Here is a 15,766-nt window from a genome sequence, read left to right as displayed (position 1 = left end):
GAAGAGCCATTCTGGTTTTTGGAATTTTCAGCCTTTTTGCGCTGGTTTCTCCCCATCTTTGTGGATTTATCTACCTTTGGTCTTTGATCTTGGTGACCTTCGGATGGGGTCTTTGAGTGGACGTGCTATCCTTTCTGTTTGTTAGTTTTCCTTCTAACAGTCAGACCCCTCTGCTGCAGGTCTGCTGGAGTTTGCTGGAGGTCCACTCCAGACGCTGTTTGCCTGGAGATCACCAGTGGAGGCTGCAGGACAGCAAAGATTGCTGTCTGTTCTTTCTTCTGGAAGCTTTGTCCCAGAGGGACACCTTCCAGATGCCAGCCAGAGCCCTCCTGTATGAGGCGTCTGTTGGCCCCTAATGGGAGGTGTCTCCCAGTCAGGATATATGGGGGTCAGGGACCCACTTGAGGAGGCGGTCTGACCCTTAGCAGAGCTGGAACGCTGTGCTGGGAGGTCCACTGCTCTCTTCAGAGCGGTCAGGCAGGGACGTTTAAGATTGCTGAAGCTGCACCCACAGCTGCCCCTTCCCCCAGGGAGATGGGAGTTTTATCTATAAGTCCCTGACTGGGGTTGCTGCCTTTTTGTCAGAGATGCCCAGCCCAGAGAGGAGAAATCTGGCAGTCTGGCCATAGCAGCCTTGCTGAACTTCAGTGAGCTTTGCCCAGTTCAAGCTTCCTGGCTGCTTTGTTTACACTGTGAGTGTAAAACCACCTACTCAAGCTTCAGCAATGGTGGATGCCCCTCCCCCACCAAGCTCCAGTGTCGGGGTTGATCTCAGACTGCTGCTGTGCTGGCAGCGAGAATTTCAAGCCAGTGGATCTTAGTTTGCTGGGCTCTGTGGGGGTGGGACTCGCTGAGCCAGATCACTTGGCTCCCGTGCTTCAGCACCCCTTTCCAGGGGGGTGGATGGTTCTGTCTTGCTGGCAATCCAGGCACCATAGGGGTATGGAAAAACAAAAAACAACAACAACAAAAACTCCTGCAGCTAGCTCAGTGTCTGCCCAAATGGCTGCCCAGTTTTGTGCTTGAAACCCAGGGCCCTGGTAGGTTAGGCACCAGAGGGAATCTCCTGGTCTTTGGGTTATGGAGGTCATGGGACAAGCTCAGTATCTGGGCCGGAGTGTGCATGGTTCCTCAGGCTCAGTCCCTCACAGCTTCCCTTGGGTAGGGGAGAAAATTCCCTGACCCCTTGCTCTTCCCAGATGAGGCAACAGCCCACCCTGCTTCTGCTTGCCCTCCGTGGGCTGCACTCCCTGTCCAACCAGTCCCAATGAGATGAACCAGGTACCTCAGTTGGAAATGCAGAAATCATCTGCCTTCTGCATCAATCTTGCTGGGAGCTGCAGACCAGAGCTGTTTCTATTCAGCCATCTTGCCAGAAATTCTATTTTTTGTCTGTTCTCTTATTGGGCATTTAGCACAACCAGCTTGAAAAACTATTTGTTGTGTTTCTCTAGGAAACCCCTTTCCTCTACAAAACTCCTAAAGAATAGATAATTGTCTATATTTCTTGAAATCTTTAGCATCCCGGAAGTGCCTTGAATAAATCATCAAGTTTTAGGGCTAAAGGAATCTCAGAAATCATCTAATCCCTTTCATTTGATGGATCAAGAAGTTGAAACCCAGAAAAAAATGAGTGTCTTCCTGGATCTCTCAGCTGCCAGTTTGTTATCTGTTCAGGTATCCAGCAAGATGATTATTTTTGTGGTTGATGATGATGAATTAGATTTCCATGACTTTATTAGAGAAAAATCTTCCTGTTAATGTAGTCTAATGGGTGACATTATTCTTTGAGGATTCAAGGATGAGTCTCATTTATTCATACCCTTTTTATTAATAACAAAAGGCTAAGTTAATGTACTTTGTTTTCCTCCCACGAGAAACCCCAGCAAATTCTACAAAATGTTTGAGCCCCAAAATGAACTCATGCATTCAGTGTAATAGCAGCGCTGGCTGGATTAAGCATGTTTTTCTTTCTTCTTCTTCCCCTACCTTTTTAATTTTTTTGAGAACATAGCATAGGTAGACCAGCTCTCAGTTGGAGAATAAAATAAGAAACAATTTTTTTATCCTAAGCTATGGGTGCCCTCAGTTTATACCACATGTCTTTATAGGCCACCCTCTTATTTTCTATTCTCCCATAAATAATGGTTAAGTCTTTGATAGTGCCTTCAAATGTGGAGTAAAGAATGCAAGCCATGCAGAATGCAAACTATTTGCTCAACTGGGGCACATGGGAATTTGGAGATGACAAATCCTTTACTAAGATCTCCATGCTTAAAATAGGTTGCAAACTCAATACAGAGGTCTCATAGGTAATGCAAATGAGTAAAATCATCTCAGTTGACACTAGGAACCTGTACAGTGAAAGCCCTAATATGATGATAGCTCCTTTTCAAATCCAGTCATTTGTTGCTATGAGGGAATTTGTACAAATTCTACCCAGTTGTCTGATTTTCCAAGCCAATGCATAATTCTAGGTGTTTATGTGACGTGTATCAAATCTGAAATAATGAGCATAGATTTAAAATTTTAAAACTCTATGCAGGCAAATAAATGAACAAAATGCTCTTGAGGACTGGCCTGAAGTTCTGTTAGCTTGCAACTTCTTGTTTCAAACATTCTAGAAAATTTCTTCTAGTTATTAGATATGCAAACTAATCAATCTATCATCAACAGTTTGGAGGTATTTTGTGTGTGTCAAATATTATTTAGGATATTTAAGGGAACTTACAGAAATTAAAGGCGTGTTTTGGTCTGCAAAAATCTTTCAGTCTAGTTGGATAACATGAAATCACTTATGAAAACATAACTAACAAGTTACAGTGTAAATGCAAAGTGAGGGAGCCTACAAGTTAAATGAAGTCTCTAGACCCCACCCTTCGAGGCCAAGTTATGCCTCACTTATGAGTTACATAATATGCTATGCAAGCATGTACATCTCTCTGTAAGTACGTTCAGCTCATTATAGTACAATTAAGAACTAAGAACCTGCTTGAATCTTTTAAAATTCAAAACTTTGAGATCTGACTGTCACAATTTATATTTCGACTTCCCACCCTTAGCACAGTGACTATACATGATAGTGTAAACTAAATGTTTGTTGAATGAATCAATAGCAAATTGAATTTTATAGGAGTAATTGATCATTACAAATGATTCATTAATTGGGAAGGAAATGGTGCAGATGGTAAAGAAAAACTTTGTGGAGAAAGTAACATTTTAAGTTGGACTTTGATGTGAGTGAATAGGATTCCATACACGGAGAATCCTATGGAGAACATTTTAGATGGGGAACATTACCAATGAGGTTATAATGAGACTAAATTGACTGATTTGGAATATGGAATTCCATTTTTATACCATAAATTTATTTGAATATGGTTTTGAGATGGTTCATATATTGCACCTCAATGTTATGTGTCCATACTTTTCAGAGTATTCCCATCTCAGTTGATTAGCACATTTAGTAATGTACCCGTCATCCTCCAGGGAGATGGGGCTGAACAGGTGGGGTTGTGATTTGTTGTAATAATGAATTTTTCCTTTATCCACTTCATTAATTGGGAGATGAATACTGAGCAAGGGGAAATGTTTTATTAGCTAGAAACAGTTTTGAATTGCTTATGTCCCTCTTTATAGTGCTGATAGGGGATAATTTTTAGAGATGGCTAATATGAGAAGCTAATAGCCTTTAGGGATTGGGCTTTATTCTTTCAAGCATTTCCCTGTTTTCCAGTTTATTGAATGTGCTCAAGAAGCCCTAGTGGGGGAAATTTATCCCTCTGGGATGGATGGTGCCTCCTCTATGTAACATGCCCAACAAGGAACTGGGTTGAGAGAACTAGAGTTGAGCTTTCTACAATTTTCTGGGTGCCTTTGTAACATGGAAATCTTGTCCATGAAATTCTCTGTCCTTGAAATTTTCTTTACCTCTTCTCTGATATCACAGCCTTATTCTAGAAGCTTCTTGAAGTTCTTTATAGAGCAAAAGGATAGTTACATGTCGGAGCCCAGATCACTGTTAGCTGTAGGCTTTTTCTTAGAGACTATGACAATAATATTTTAAGAATTCAAAAAAGTAAAATTATCAGCAAGTTTAAAGGCTTATTTTTTTACTGTAATTTTATTTATTCAAGTGTATTCCAAGTGATCAATCATTCTGCCAAGCATCTTGTACTAAATGTGCTAATGAACTAGTGAATCAAATATTTTGAAAGTATGGACGTGTATAACACTGATTTTCAATATTTGAATCACGTCAACAATCTGCTCAAGGAAAACAACTTTATAAGGATGGATTTCCATATGCTTTATTAATAGTTGGCAGGGAGAACACTTGTGAGATTCATCACTAATTTATTTCCTTTAACTCTCCATATCTTCAATCCTCTAAGTCTTTAGTGACAATATTAGTAATAATGGAATTTTAATATGCATTATCTACTGAGTGCTAATGAAGGCGTTCTTTAGGCTTACCTGAATTATTACCATAAGTAATGCACAGGTTTCTCAGGTTATTTTAAGAAACAGATCATTGATACTAGTTGAATGCTGGTAGAAAGCAAACAAGCAACAAGAAGAAGCAACAGTGAAGGGAAGAATTAAATGGAGAAGAGGGGCAAGGCAATGCACTGTGATGCAGAAAATGTAGAAAGGATATGGTAAAATGAGGATTGAGTTCCAATATGCTCTAACTCTAAACTGGGTGAGCCCCTTAAACTCTCTGAGTCTCAGCTTCTTCATCTCTACACCAGGGACAACAATATCTTTGTATCTCTAACAGGAATGTGAACAATTAAGAGGATACAAATATCTGGAAAGCACCCAGCCCAGAGTAGCCCAAGATAATTTGGTTCTCTTTGTCTTTCCACTTCTCTTCATCCTCTGACCCTCTCTTTTTCTTTCCACTGCTCATTTCTTTCTAAAAATAAAGAGATCAATCAGACTTATATATGTAGAAATGGATGTATTTGATGTGTCAAATAACTTATGGTTTCAAAAGAATGACAATGTTAACTTGGTAGACTAACAAGAACAGGCAGTCAGTTTTGTCTGACACCCAAGCTTTCTTATTTTCTGTCACAGGTGGAGAGAAAAATGACATTTGTGGAGTGCTTACTATGTACCAAGCACTGTGCTCATCTAATTTAAATCTCATAATAACTATATTAGTCCGTTTTCGTGCTACTGTGAAGAAATACCCAAGACTGCGTGTATTAGTCTGTTTTCATGCTGCTGATAAAGACATACCGGAGACTGGGCAATTTACAAATGAAAGAGATTTAATGGACTTAGAGTTCCATGTGGCTGGGGAGGCCTCAGGATCATGGCAGAAGGCAAGGAGGAACAAGTCACATCTTTCATGAATGGCAGCAGGAAAAAGAGAGCTTGTGCAAGGAAACTCCCCCTTTTAAAACCATCAGATCTCAAGAGACTTATTCACTATCACAAGAACAGCATGGGAAAGATCTGACCCCATGATTCAATTACCTCCCACTGGGCCTCTCCCACAACATATGGGAATTCAAGGTGGGATTTGGGTGGGGACAGAGTCAAATCATATCACAGGGTAATTTATTAATATTAAGGAAAGAGGTTTAATTGACTCAGTTCAGCATGGGTGGGAAGGCCTCAGGAAACTTACAATCATGGTGGAAGGAGAAGCAAACACGTCCTTCTTCACATGGTGGCAGCAAGGAGAAGTGCCAAGCAAAAGGGGGAATAGCCCCTTATAAAACCATCAGATCTCATGAGAACTCACTCACTGTTACTTGAGGGTAACTGTCACCATGATTAATTTACCACCCACTGGTAAATTAAACCACCCCTCCACAACATACAGGGATTATGGGAACTACAATTCAAGATGAGATTTGCATGGGAACACCAGGCCTAGCCATAATTAATAATTCTGTAAGGTATCAGTGTCTTCATTTTGCGGATGAGGAACTGAAGTGAAGAAAGGTTATTAACTTGTCTGATGTTACACAGGTAATGAATGCATCAACTGTTATTTAGACCATGTTGACTATTACTACTAAATCATGCTGTCTGTCTCCGTGGCTCTTAGCTGGTGAGAGAAGTACATCTCAATCATCTGTGGAAGCATATGACTGGTTTGAAAAATTTCCCCTAGTAATTCTGATGGTCCCTTCTTTGGGTGGGAACCTTGACCTGGGATCCCTGAGAGTGTCTACTGGCTCTCCTTTCCAGCCTGGGGAGGGGGAAATACTGACTCTACTCAGTGATCATCAAAACAACCTGCAAATCTGAAGCAACATTATTTATTTTTTAATGAATTTTGAGTCCTTTGTGGATGTTTTCTGCATAATGTTTACCAAAGCAAATGCATTAAAGAATTAAAACTTGAGTATAGTATCTTTAGGATCTATTTCAGAATAACAAAAAAAATTTAAAATAGAGAACAATGTTTACATCTTTTTTAAGGCAAAATAAACCTTTTTCTTGTAGTTTGGCAGAAGAGATGAGGAGGTAATCATGGGCACTGGTGTTGTTGTTTACTAGCTGATGTGCCAAAGATACCAATCTGTCAAGAAAATGTGTAGGATGTCAATCAAGCCTGGAGCCTCTGACACTGAACAACCCGCTGGGGACTAAAGATGCCACTCCAATGAGACAGCGCCTGCCTGATGGTGCACCGTGTCTGTGAGGAGGAGTTTCCATCCATCTTCCCACTGAAAAATAGGGCTTTTATTACAGCTGAAGAAAGGGCACGAGAAAATTGCCTTAATCTTCAAAACAGGAGATGCAACCTGAGTGTTACATACGTCAGAAACTCTTTTTGAAGGATCATTTCATTTTGGACTTTGACAAACCAAAGCAACTGGCATTTTAAATACAACAAAAATAGTCACCTTTCACCCCAGCCACTCTTGAGTGTAGGTCTAAAAAGGCAGATATTTGAATAGGGCAAAGATATGACTTCAGGTTTCCATGACCTGTATCTTCTCCTTTTTTTCTCCCTCATCAATGCTGTAAGTTGTCTCTAATATCATATGTGTATACATATATATATATATATATATATATATATATATAATATAGCCACCTACTAATAGGTATATAATTGTTGGGTAATTACATTCTTTTGTTGATTGATACTAGACATTGGGAAAAAAAACTTGGACTTGGGCTGCTGTAAGGATACCAACTTCCCAGGAGCTCATGAACTGACATTTGCAGTGCACCTGGGGAGGTGTCACACCATGCCCAGAGCCTAGAGAAAATGACAGGGACATGAGCATCACCTGGAGACAAGATCTTCCTTGTGGGGTGAAGGTAACATTGTTTTAGACTTGTTCTTCCTCTCTACCCTATGTAAAAAGCAAAAATACTCGATTTGTTTTGCATATACGTTGTCATGGTGATAGAGGTGAAAATGCAAGATGAGCAGAGTTTGAGAAAATAAGGCAAAGGGTTTTTATCTCTCTACAACTTTGTCTGAAAGCACTCTTTTTTGTTGAGCTTAAGACATGGGATTACTTATGGCCATGTTGCTGGTAGGCATCTTAGGAACCCGACAGTAAGGAATGCTAATCATTGGTCTATGATTCCAGAACGGCTAAAGCTTCCAAGAACAGTGTCTGGGGTAGTCTCCGGAGCTTAAGAACACAGATAAGGCAGTTACTTGTTGTCTGCTGGGTAGAACAACTAGCAGTAATTAAACTCTTTCCTTTTCAGCTAATTTCTTCGATATTAGGGGATTGTGTAATTATTCTCATTATTCTCCCCTGCTCCCACTTTCTCCACTGCCTTTTCCTGATGTTCTTAGGGAGGCACTATGATGATCACTTGAAAGGTTTGCTTCAAGAGTGCATCAAGTTTGTGTAAACTATTCCTCTACCTGCTCACTGCCTCTCCCCCTTCACCTGGTTAACTCCTATTCATGCTTTGGATCTCATTTCAAATGTCATTTCTCCAGGAAAGCCTTCTTGGACATCTCTTTTACCTGGCCCTGTATTTTTCCTTCAGAGTGCTTATAATTAGTAATTATAATTTGTTTGAAAAATGCAATCTCCCCCTCAAGAATACAGGCTCCATGAGGGCAAAACTGCTCATGTTTTGTGGACAGTGCATACAGTAAACCACCCAGCGCCTACAGCAGTGTCTGCCACATGGATTCTAGAAATATTTATGGAAGGAGTCAATGAAGTGCTGCATTACACCTATTGACCGGTGTTCACCAAATGCTTCACAGCAAGCCCTGTGTTGTGTTCTTGGCAATGTAGGGGATATAAAAGAAGTAGAAGCATGGATCATGTTCCCAAAGAGCTTACAACTGGTTGGGGAAAGACAGTTCTTCAGAACAGCAATCTTGTGATTTTTAAAAGTGCATTGATGTGTTAAGTACATTGCTTCAAAAATAATAAGTATTAATAGAATAATATTAATGTTTTGCCATAGAAGTGTAATAAGAGCAAAATTTCCATCATATGTGTAGACACATTTCTATGGCTTATGGCTACATTTATTTTGTCATATTCTACTACCTTCTTTCTAGTTCTTATGAACATAACTATATGATCTTCTTCCTCTCTTGTTCTATCACCATCACTTCTTTGCATTTATTCTGGTCTTGTCTTAGTCCATTTGCATTTGATAAAGGAATACTTGAGGTTGGATGATTTATAAAGAAAATAGTTTATTTGGCTCATGTATCTGCAGCATGTTTGAGAAGCATGGCATCATCATGTGCTTCTGGTGAGGGCCTCAGGAATCTTCCATTCATGGTGTAGGGTGAAGGGGAGCATCACATAGTGAGAAAAGAAGGAAGACAGAGAGGGGAGGGAGGTGCTACATTCTTTTCAACAATCAGTTCTTCTGAGAACCAATAGAGTGAGAGCTCACTCATTCCTGGGAAGACAGCACCAAGCCATTCATGAGGGATTCACTCCCATGACCCAAACACCTCTCACTAGGCCCACCTCCAACACTGGGGACTAAATTTCAATGTGGGACTTGAGGGGGCAGCAAACAAACCCTATCCAAACCACAGAAGGTCTCATTGCACACTGCTGTGACTGGTGATTTGAAAAGTTGTTTGACAATATATACCATGATAAATCCAGACAGTTTAGAAAGACAACTATTTATAGGTAGAGGTCTCATTCTTATGTGGGATATAAAATAGTTGATCTAATGGAAGTAGAGAGTAGAATAGCAGTTACCAGAAGATGGGGAGAGGTTGGTCAATGGGTGAAAGTTACGCTTAGATAGGAGGAATAAGTTCTGGTATTCCATTGCACAGTAGGGTGACTATAGGAAACAATAATATATTGTGTACTTCAAAATAGCTAGAAGAGGCTGGGCAAGGTGGCTCACGCCTGTAATCCCAGAACTTTAGGAGGCTGAGTCGGGCAGATCACCTGAGGTCAGGAGTTCAAGACCAGCCTGGACAACTTGGCGAAACCCTGTCTCTACTAAAAATACAAAAATTAGTCCAGCATAGTGGTGGGTCCCTGTAATCCCAGCTACTCGGGAGACTGAAGCAGGAGAATTGGTTGAACCTGGGAGGTGGAGGTTGCAGTGAACTGAGATCACAGAACTGCACTCCAGCCTGGTCAATAGAGCAAGACTCCTTCTCAACAACAACAACAACAACAACAAAAAATAGCTAGAAGAAAGAATTTTGAATATTCTCATCACAAACAAATGGCAAATGTTTGAAGTGATGGATATGCCAGTTACCCTAATTTGATCATTATACAATATATATGTGTATCAAAACATCATACTGCACTCCATAGACATATAGAGTTATTATTTCAATGAAATAGAAAATAAAACTTATAAAAGGCAGAAGGAAATAAATTAGAAATTTGTTAAAATCTTGAAAAAGAGACCGACTTTCTATGCTTTAAAATGAGAGAAGAAATGATAAGAAACAAACCTATGGATTTTAGTTGTGAAAATCTTTAGTTCCTTTATCAGCAAAGTGTTAAGTATAGCTGGCACAGAGTAAATATACCAAAATGTTATTTATTATTATTGTTTTATTATTGTGTTGCAACAATTATAAAGGACATAGCCAAAGTAAAAAAATAAAAAGAACCTAGAGATACTTTTTAAAAACAGAAAATACAGCAAAGTATACAGTTAATAGTTTTTTCTTAATTTTAAAATATTAATGACAATAAAGATTGTATATATTCAAGGTGCTTAATGTGATAATTTGATATATGCATACATTGTGTAATGATTATCAAAATCAAATTAGTATACATGTCCATACCACCCATGCTGTACATTAGATTCCTGAACTTTATCTTATAACTATGTTAGTGTCCTTTGACCAAAATCTCCCCATTTCCCCCAACCCTAAGCTCCTGGAAACCCATTGTTCTACTCTATGTTTCTGTAAGTTTGACTTTTTTAGATTTCACGTATAGGTGAGATCATACAGTATTCATTCTTCTGTGTCTGGCTTATTTCACTTAGCATAATGTCCTACCGGTTCGTCTATGTAGTCACAAATGGCAGGATTTCTTGCTTTTTCATGACTTACTAATATTCAGTGTATATGTGTGTGTATATGTAAATATATATGTATAATATGTACATCTGGCATTTTCTTGATCTAGTGATCTGTACATGGACAAGTAGACTGTTTTCTTACCTCGGCTATTGTAAACAATGCTGCAATAAACTTGGAGGTGTCAATATCTCTTTGAACTACTGATTCCATTTCCTTTGGGTATATATCCAGAAGTGGGATTACTAGAGTATATAATAGTGCTATTTTTAAGTTTTTGAGGAATCTCCATACTGTTTTCCATTCTGCTGTATGATGTCAATAGTTTAAGAGTTCATGCTCTTCATAATTAGACAAAAGTCCCTATATATCTAATGTCCAAAAGAATAAATCCTAGAAAATATACATATAGAAAAAATATTCCATCTCCTTAGGTTCATATGTTAAGTTTAGTGAATAGGATCATACAAGTAATAAAACCATGTAAGTTGGAAAGGGATTCGATAGTATACATGAACGATAAACCATGCTAAGAAATCATCACCTAAAACATTGAAAACCCATGTGCTCAGAGAATTTCACCACAGCATTGTTTTTCATATTGGTGAAAAACCAGCATCTGCTTACAATTTAATAACAGAGAAACAGTTAAAATATTTTTTATTTATGTGCCCAATATCACAAAACTATGAAAAAGGTCAGGTACATAATTTTAAGCAATGGTATATACAGATGAGATTAGCTTTGGAGGGAACGTGGCAGTATTTATCATAATTTCAAGTATCCCCTGACCCACTACTTTCATTTCCGGGTATCTGTTTAATACAGCATGTGCACAAAGACACATGTACAAAATACACACTGCTTGTAAGGGTGTTGATTTTAGAGCAAAAAGTAGAAATAACCTAAATATCGGGGTGTGGTTGAATTGAGTTTTGATTTTTAGTGTGATGGAATGTTATATAGGCAATCAAAAGAATGATGTTCTAGTGTGGAAAAATTTCCAAATTATACTGTTAAGTTTAAAAAAACAAATTGCTAAATAATATGTATGATATAATCTATTTTTATAAAAACAGTACAAGCTATATATGTGTCATTCAAACACATGGCTATGTATAAATCCATAGAATAAATTTGAGAACAACACGCACCAAGATGCTTCCAGATCTGGCCTCTGGGAAGGTAGAAGGTTTGGGAATGAGAGATGAGAAATGATGGAAATTTTCATTTATTACTCATTAGGCACTTCTGAATTTGTTTAAAACAAAGAACTTAATGTATTTATTTCATAACATTAAAATAATGTAAGAACAAAAACTTAAAAAAAAGCAATTATGGTTATTTTACTTCATGAGATTAAGGGCATTTTTTTTTCTTTTTGTTTTCCTTCACAACTGCTAAGAGGTTAGACTCTTTTCATCTTTAAAATTCAGAAATAAAGTTTTTATTGGGTACAACTTTTCCCCTTGGACAATGGCTTGCAACCTCAGTTTTATAACATGCAGTGGGAAGAGAATGGGAGGAGGACCTTGGTTATCCCAGCTGGGATTATAAAATTCCTCTCAACTGGAATAGTTTTAATTTACATAAGATGAAAGTGCACATAATTTTAAACGTTCTTATCCTCTCCTTACTTTTTCTGGTTGGGGGCAGAGAGGTTGGGGTAGGGCAGTTGTCACATAACAAGCAATAGGGATTTTCAATTCTCTAAAGGCTGGAGATCACTGCTTTAAGAACTAACCATCTAAGACAGATGACATGTGACACAGCTATAAAAAAAGACAAGTAGACAACTGTACAACTATTGAAAAAATGAAGTATTTACATTATGCATGAATAATATATCTTTGTGCACATCTCCTGGGTGAACTTGTCAAGTTTTCTCTCTCCCGTCTGCTTTGGTGTTTATTTTCAAACCATTTCTACCCTGGAAAATCTTTTTGTATTACTTTGGACCCTCTGGAAATGGCTATGACATACACTTTTCTCCTATCCAGTGTTTGTAAGGCTTCCTTTCCCCATACTTTTCACTTTCTGATTTGTTAGTTTAATTTAAGCTAGGTGCTGACTGAATAAGGATGATTCCATCTACCTTAATGTTCTTTGTGTCATCCTCACCACATTCTGGCATCTAATGATTAAATAATTTACCACCACTGCAGGAAATATTTTCTGAGACCTCACATATAAAATGGTTTAAACACCCTCCTCAGGAAAACCCGAATGGTTGAATCCACTCCTAACCATATTATTTTCAAAATAGCAACAACAACAACAACAACAACAACACTCAGAAACAGTAATGGTTATTTCAGGTAATGAAATTAAGGTTGATTCTCTCCTCTCTTTTCACCACTATTAACACCATGTGGTTAGACTCCTACATGTTTAAAATTCAGAGGGAAAGATCCAGAAATAAAACAATCAGCAGTTATTTGCTTTAAAAATAATAGTTGCAGACCGGATCAACCCCAGAGCCTTTCTTCATGCCTTTCTTTTGTGTTGTAGAAACTGCCTTAGATTTGTGTGCTGCGTGTGTTTTCCCATGTTACTATTTCTCACACTGTGTGGAAATTCCAGCAAGGGTATTAATAATTCAACGTAAAGGAGGAACAATATTATAGTTGAAAATTAGCCTGAGAAAGGTGAATGTAACCTTTTTATACAAGAAAAATAAAGGGTGAGAAGGAGCCAAATTAGCTGAACAAAGAGCTGCATAATGACGTGATACACAAATAGGAATGTCATATAAATTGGAAACTAGAGCATGCACTGAAGAAAAACGTGGAGACAATCACTTTTAAGTGTAAAATCAGAAGAGTTAAGGCAAGAAACAAGATGCTACCAGCAAGATATTAAAAAGCAATAATGTTTCAGAGGCTTAATCTCTCCAAGTCCCTTTTAAGCTCAGGTACATAGCAGGCTCCCAAAGGTGTCTGAGCCTAAGTAGGGTGTTCAGGATTGTTTTTCCTTGCCATCATGGTTGGTGTCAAAGGAAGTGGATGGTTCATTTGGAGGACCCATGTGCTGGAGACCCAGCCTTTGTTCTGATTCTGTTTGCTTTGGCAGCGAACTTGAACATTTGCAGAAGCACTAGTACCTAAAGCCAGGAGCCTGGCACCTCTCCCTGGAGCCTGAACCAGATCCTGGGCAGTGGTGCACATTTCAAATCTTATCCTTGGCTCCTGGGTGAGTAAAAACCCTATCTTTTCCTAAAGGCCGACCTTGGCATAGAGCTCACCTCCTCCCTTTCTCCCAATTGTCCCTTGGGCTGGAGTGGGGTTATAGCATAGGTGAGTTTCATAGCTGGAATGTCAGGCTCAGCCATTGTTTTGCATTTTCCCATGGTAGACATTTCCTGTCTTACCCTCAAAAGTCCAGGTTTTATCTTTTTTCTTCTTTCTTTCTCTTTTTAAAAAATATGTCCGCAGAAAAGGATCTGATAACACTTAATAACTCTAAGGTAAAGTGCTGATAAGGTTTGAATTGTGACCCAACTTTCTGGTATGCTTGCAACTGGCTTGAAAGCAAAGTGGGCAAGGGATGTCTAACTGAGGCATTATAGCAGCTGGTGGTCTAGTGATTGCAAAACTACTCACCCCAAATCACTGTTGTAAATAGAGATTTCCCCACTTACAAACCATAAGCCTGTAAAGACTATATTTATTAAAATGAATTCATCAAGTGGTTTCCCCCATAATCATCTTATGAGTTGATATAATTTGAATCAAAAGCAAAGAAACCTAATATAGAATATGTAGTTTTATACTGGACAAAAGTATAATTTGTTTTAATAATATTGGCTCTTAACCCACAGTTTAAACATTAGCTCAAGACAACATGATTTCTCATCTGCAATACTACAGAATCTCCTAATTATTCTGTTTACACATTTGCACCTCACCTTCTGCCCCTCTACTCTTTGTAAAGTAATAGGCTCAAAGCGTAATTTATGTCACATCACTCCTCACTTAAAATCCTCCAATGGCTTCCCAGTCCAATTAAGAGAAGACCCAGGCCGGGTGCGGTGACTCATGCCTGAAATCCCAGCACTTTGGGAGGCCAAGGTGGGCAGATCACCTGAGGTCAGGAGTTGGAGACCAGCCTGGCCAACATGGCAAAACCCTGTCTCTACTAAAAAATACAAAAATTAGCCGGGTGTGGTGGCATGCACCTGTAATCTCAGCTATCCAGGAGGCCCAGGCAGAGGAATTGCTGGAACTCGGGAGTTGGAGGCTGCTGTGAGGCAAGATGGCGCCACTGCACTCCAACCTGGGCAACAGAGTAAGACTCCATCTCATATAAAAATAACTCTCCCTCTCCTCCTCCCCCTCCCTCTCCCTTCTTCAGTCTCCCTCTCCTTCTTTTTTCGGTCTCCCTCTGTTGCCGAAGCTGGACTGTACTGCGGCGATCTCGGCTAGCTGCAACCTCCCTGCCTCGGGCTCCTGTGATTCTCCTGCCTCGGCCTGCCAAGTGCCTGGGATTGCAGGCGCGCACCGCCAGGCCTGACTGGTTTTTGTGTTTTTGGTGGAGACGGGGTTTTGCCCTGTTGACCGGGCTGGTCTCCAGCTCCTGGCCTCGAGTGATCTGCCTGCCTCGGCCTCCTGAGGTGCTGGGATTGCAGACGGAGTCTCGCTCACTCAGTGTTCAATGTTGCTCAGGCTGGAGTGCAGTGGCGTGATCTCGGCTCGCTACAACCTCCACCTCCCAACCGCCTGCCTTGGCCTCCTAAAGTGCTAAGATTACAGCCTCTGCCCCACCGCCACCCCGTCTAGGAAATGAGGAGCGTCTCTGCCTGGCCGCCCATTGTCTGGGATGTGAGGAGCCCCTCTGCCCGGCCGCTGGGTCTGGGAAGTGAGGAGCACCTCTGCCCGACCGCCATCCCGTATAGGAAGTGAGGAGCCTCTCTGCCCGGCCGCCCATCATCTGGGATGTGAGGAGTGCCTCTGCCCCGTCGCTCCGTCTGGGAGGTGAGGAGCACCTCTGCCCGGCCGCCCCATCTGGGAGATGAGGAGCGCCTCTGCCTGGCCGCCACCCCATCTGGGAGGAAGTGAGGAGCGCCTCTGCCCGGCCGCCCCGTCTGGGAAATGAGGAGTGCCTCTACCTGGCCGCCGAGTCTGGAAAGTGAGGAGCGCCTCTGCCTGGCTGCCCTGTCTGGGAAGTGAGGAGTGCCTCTGCCCGGCCACCCCGTCTGGGAGATGAGGAGCGCCTCTGCCCGGCTGCCTTGTCTGGGAGGTGTACCCAACAGCTCCGAAGAGACAGCGACCATCG

Source organism: Pongo abelii, chromosome 3, assembly GCF_028885655.2.
Source record: "Pongo abelii isolate AG06213 chromosome 3, NHGRI_mPonAbe1-v2.0_pri, whole genome shotgun sequence".
NCBI classification, from domain to species: domain Eukaryota; kingdom Metazoa; phylum Chordata; class Mammalia; order Primates; family Hominidae; genus Pongo; species Pongo abelii.
Note: the sequence above shows the minus strand (reverse complement) of the source record.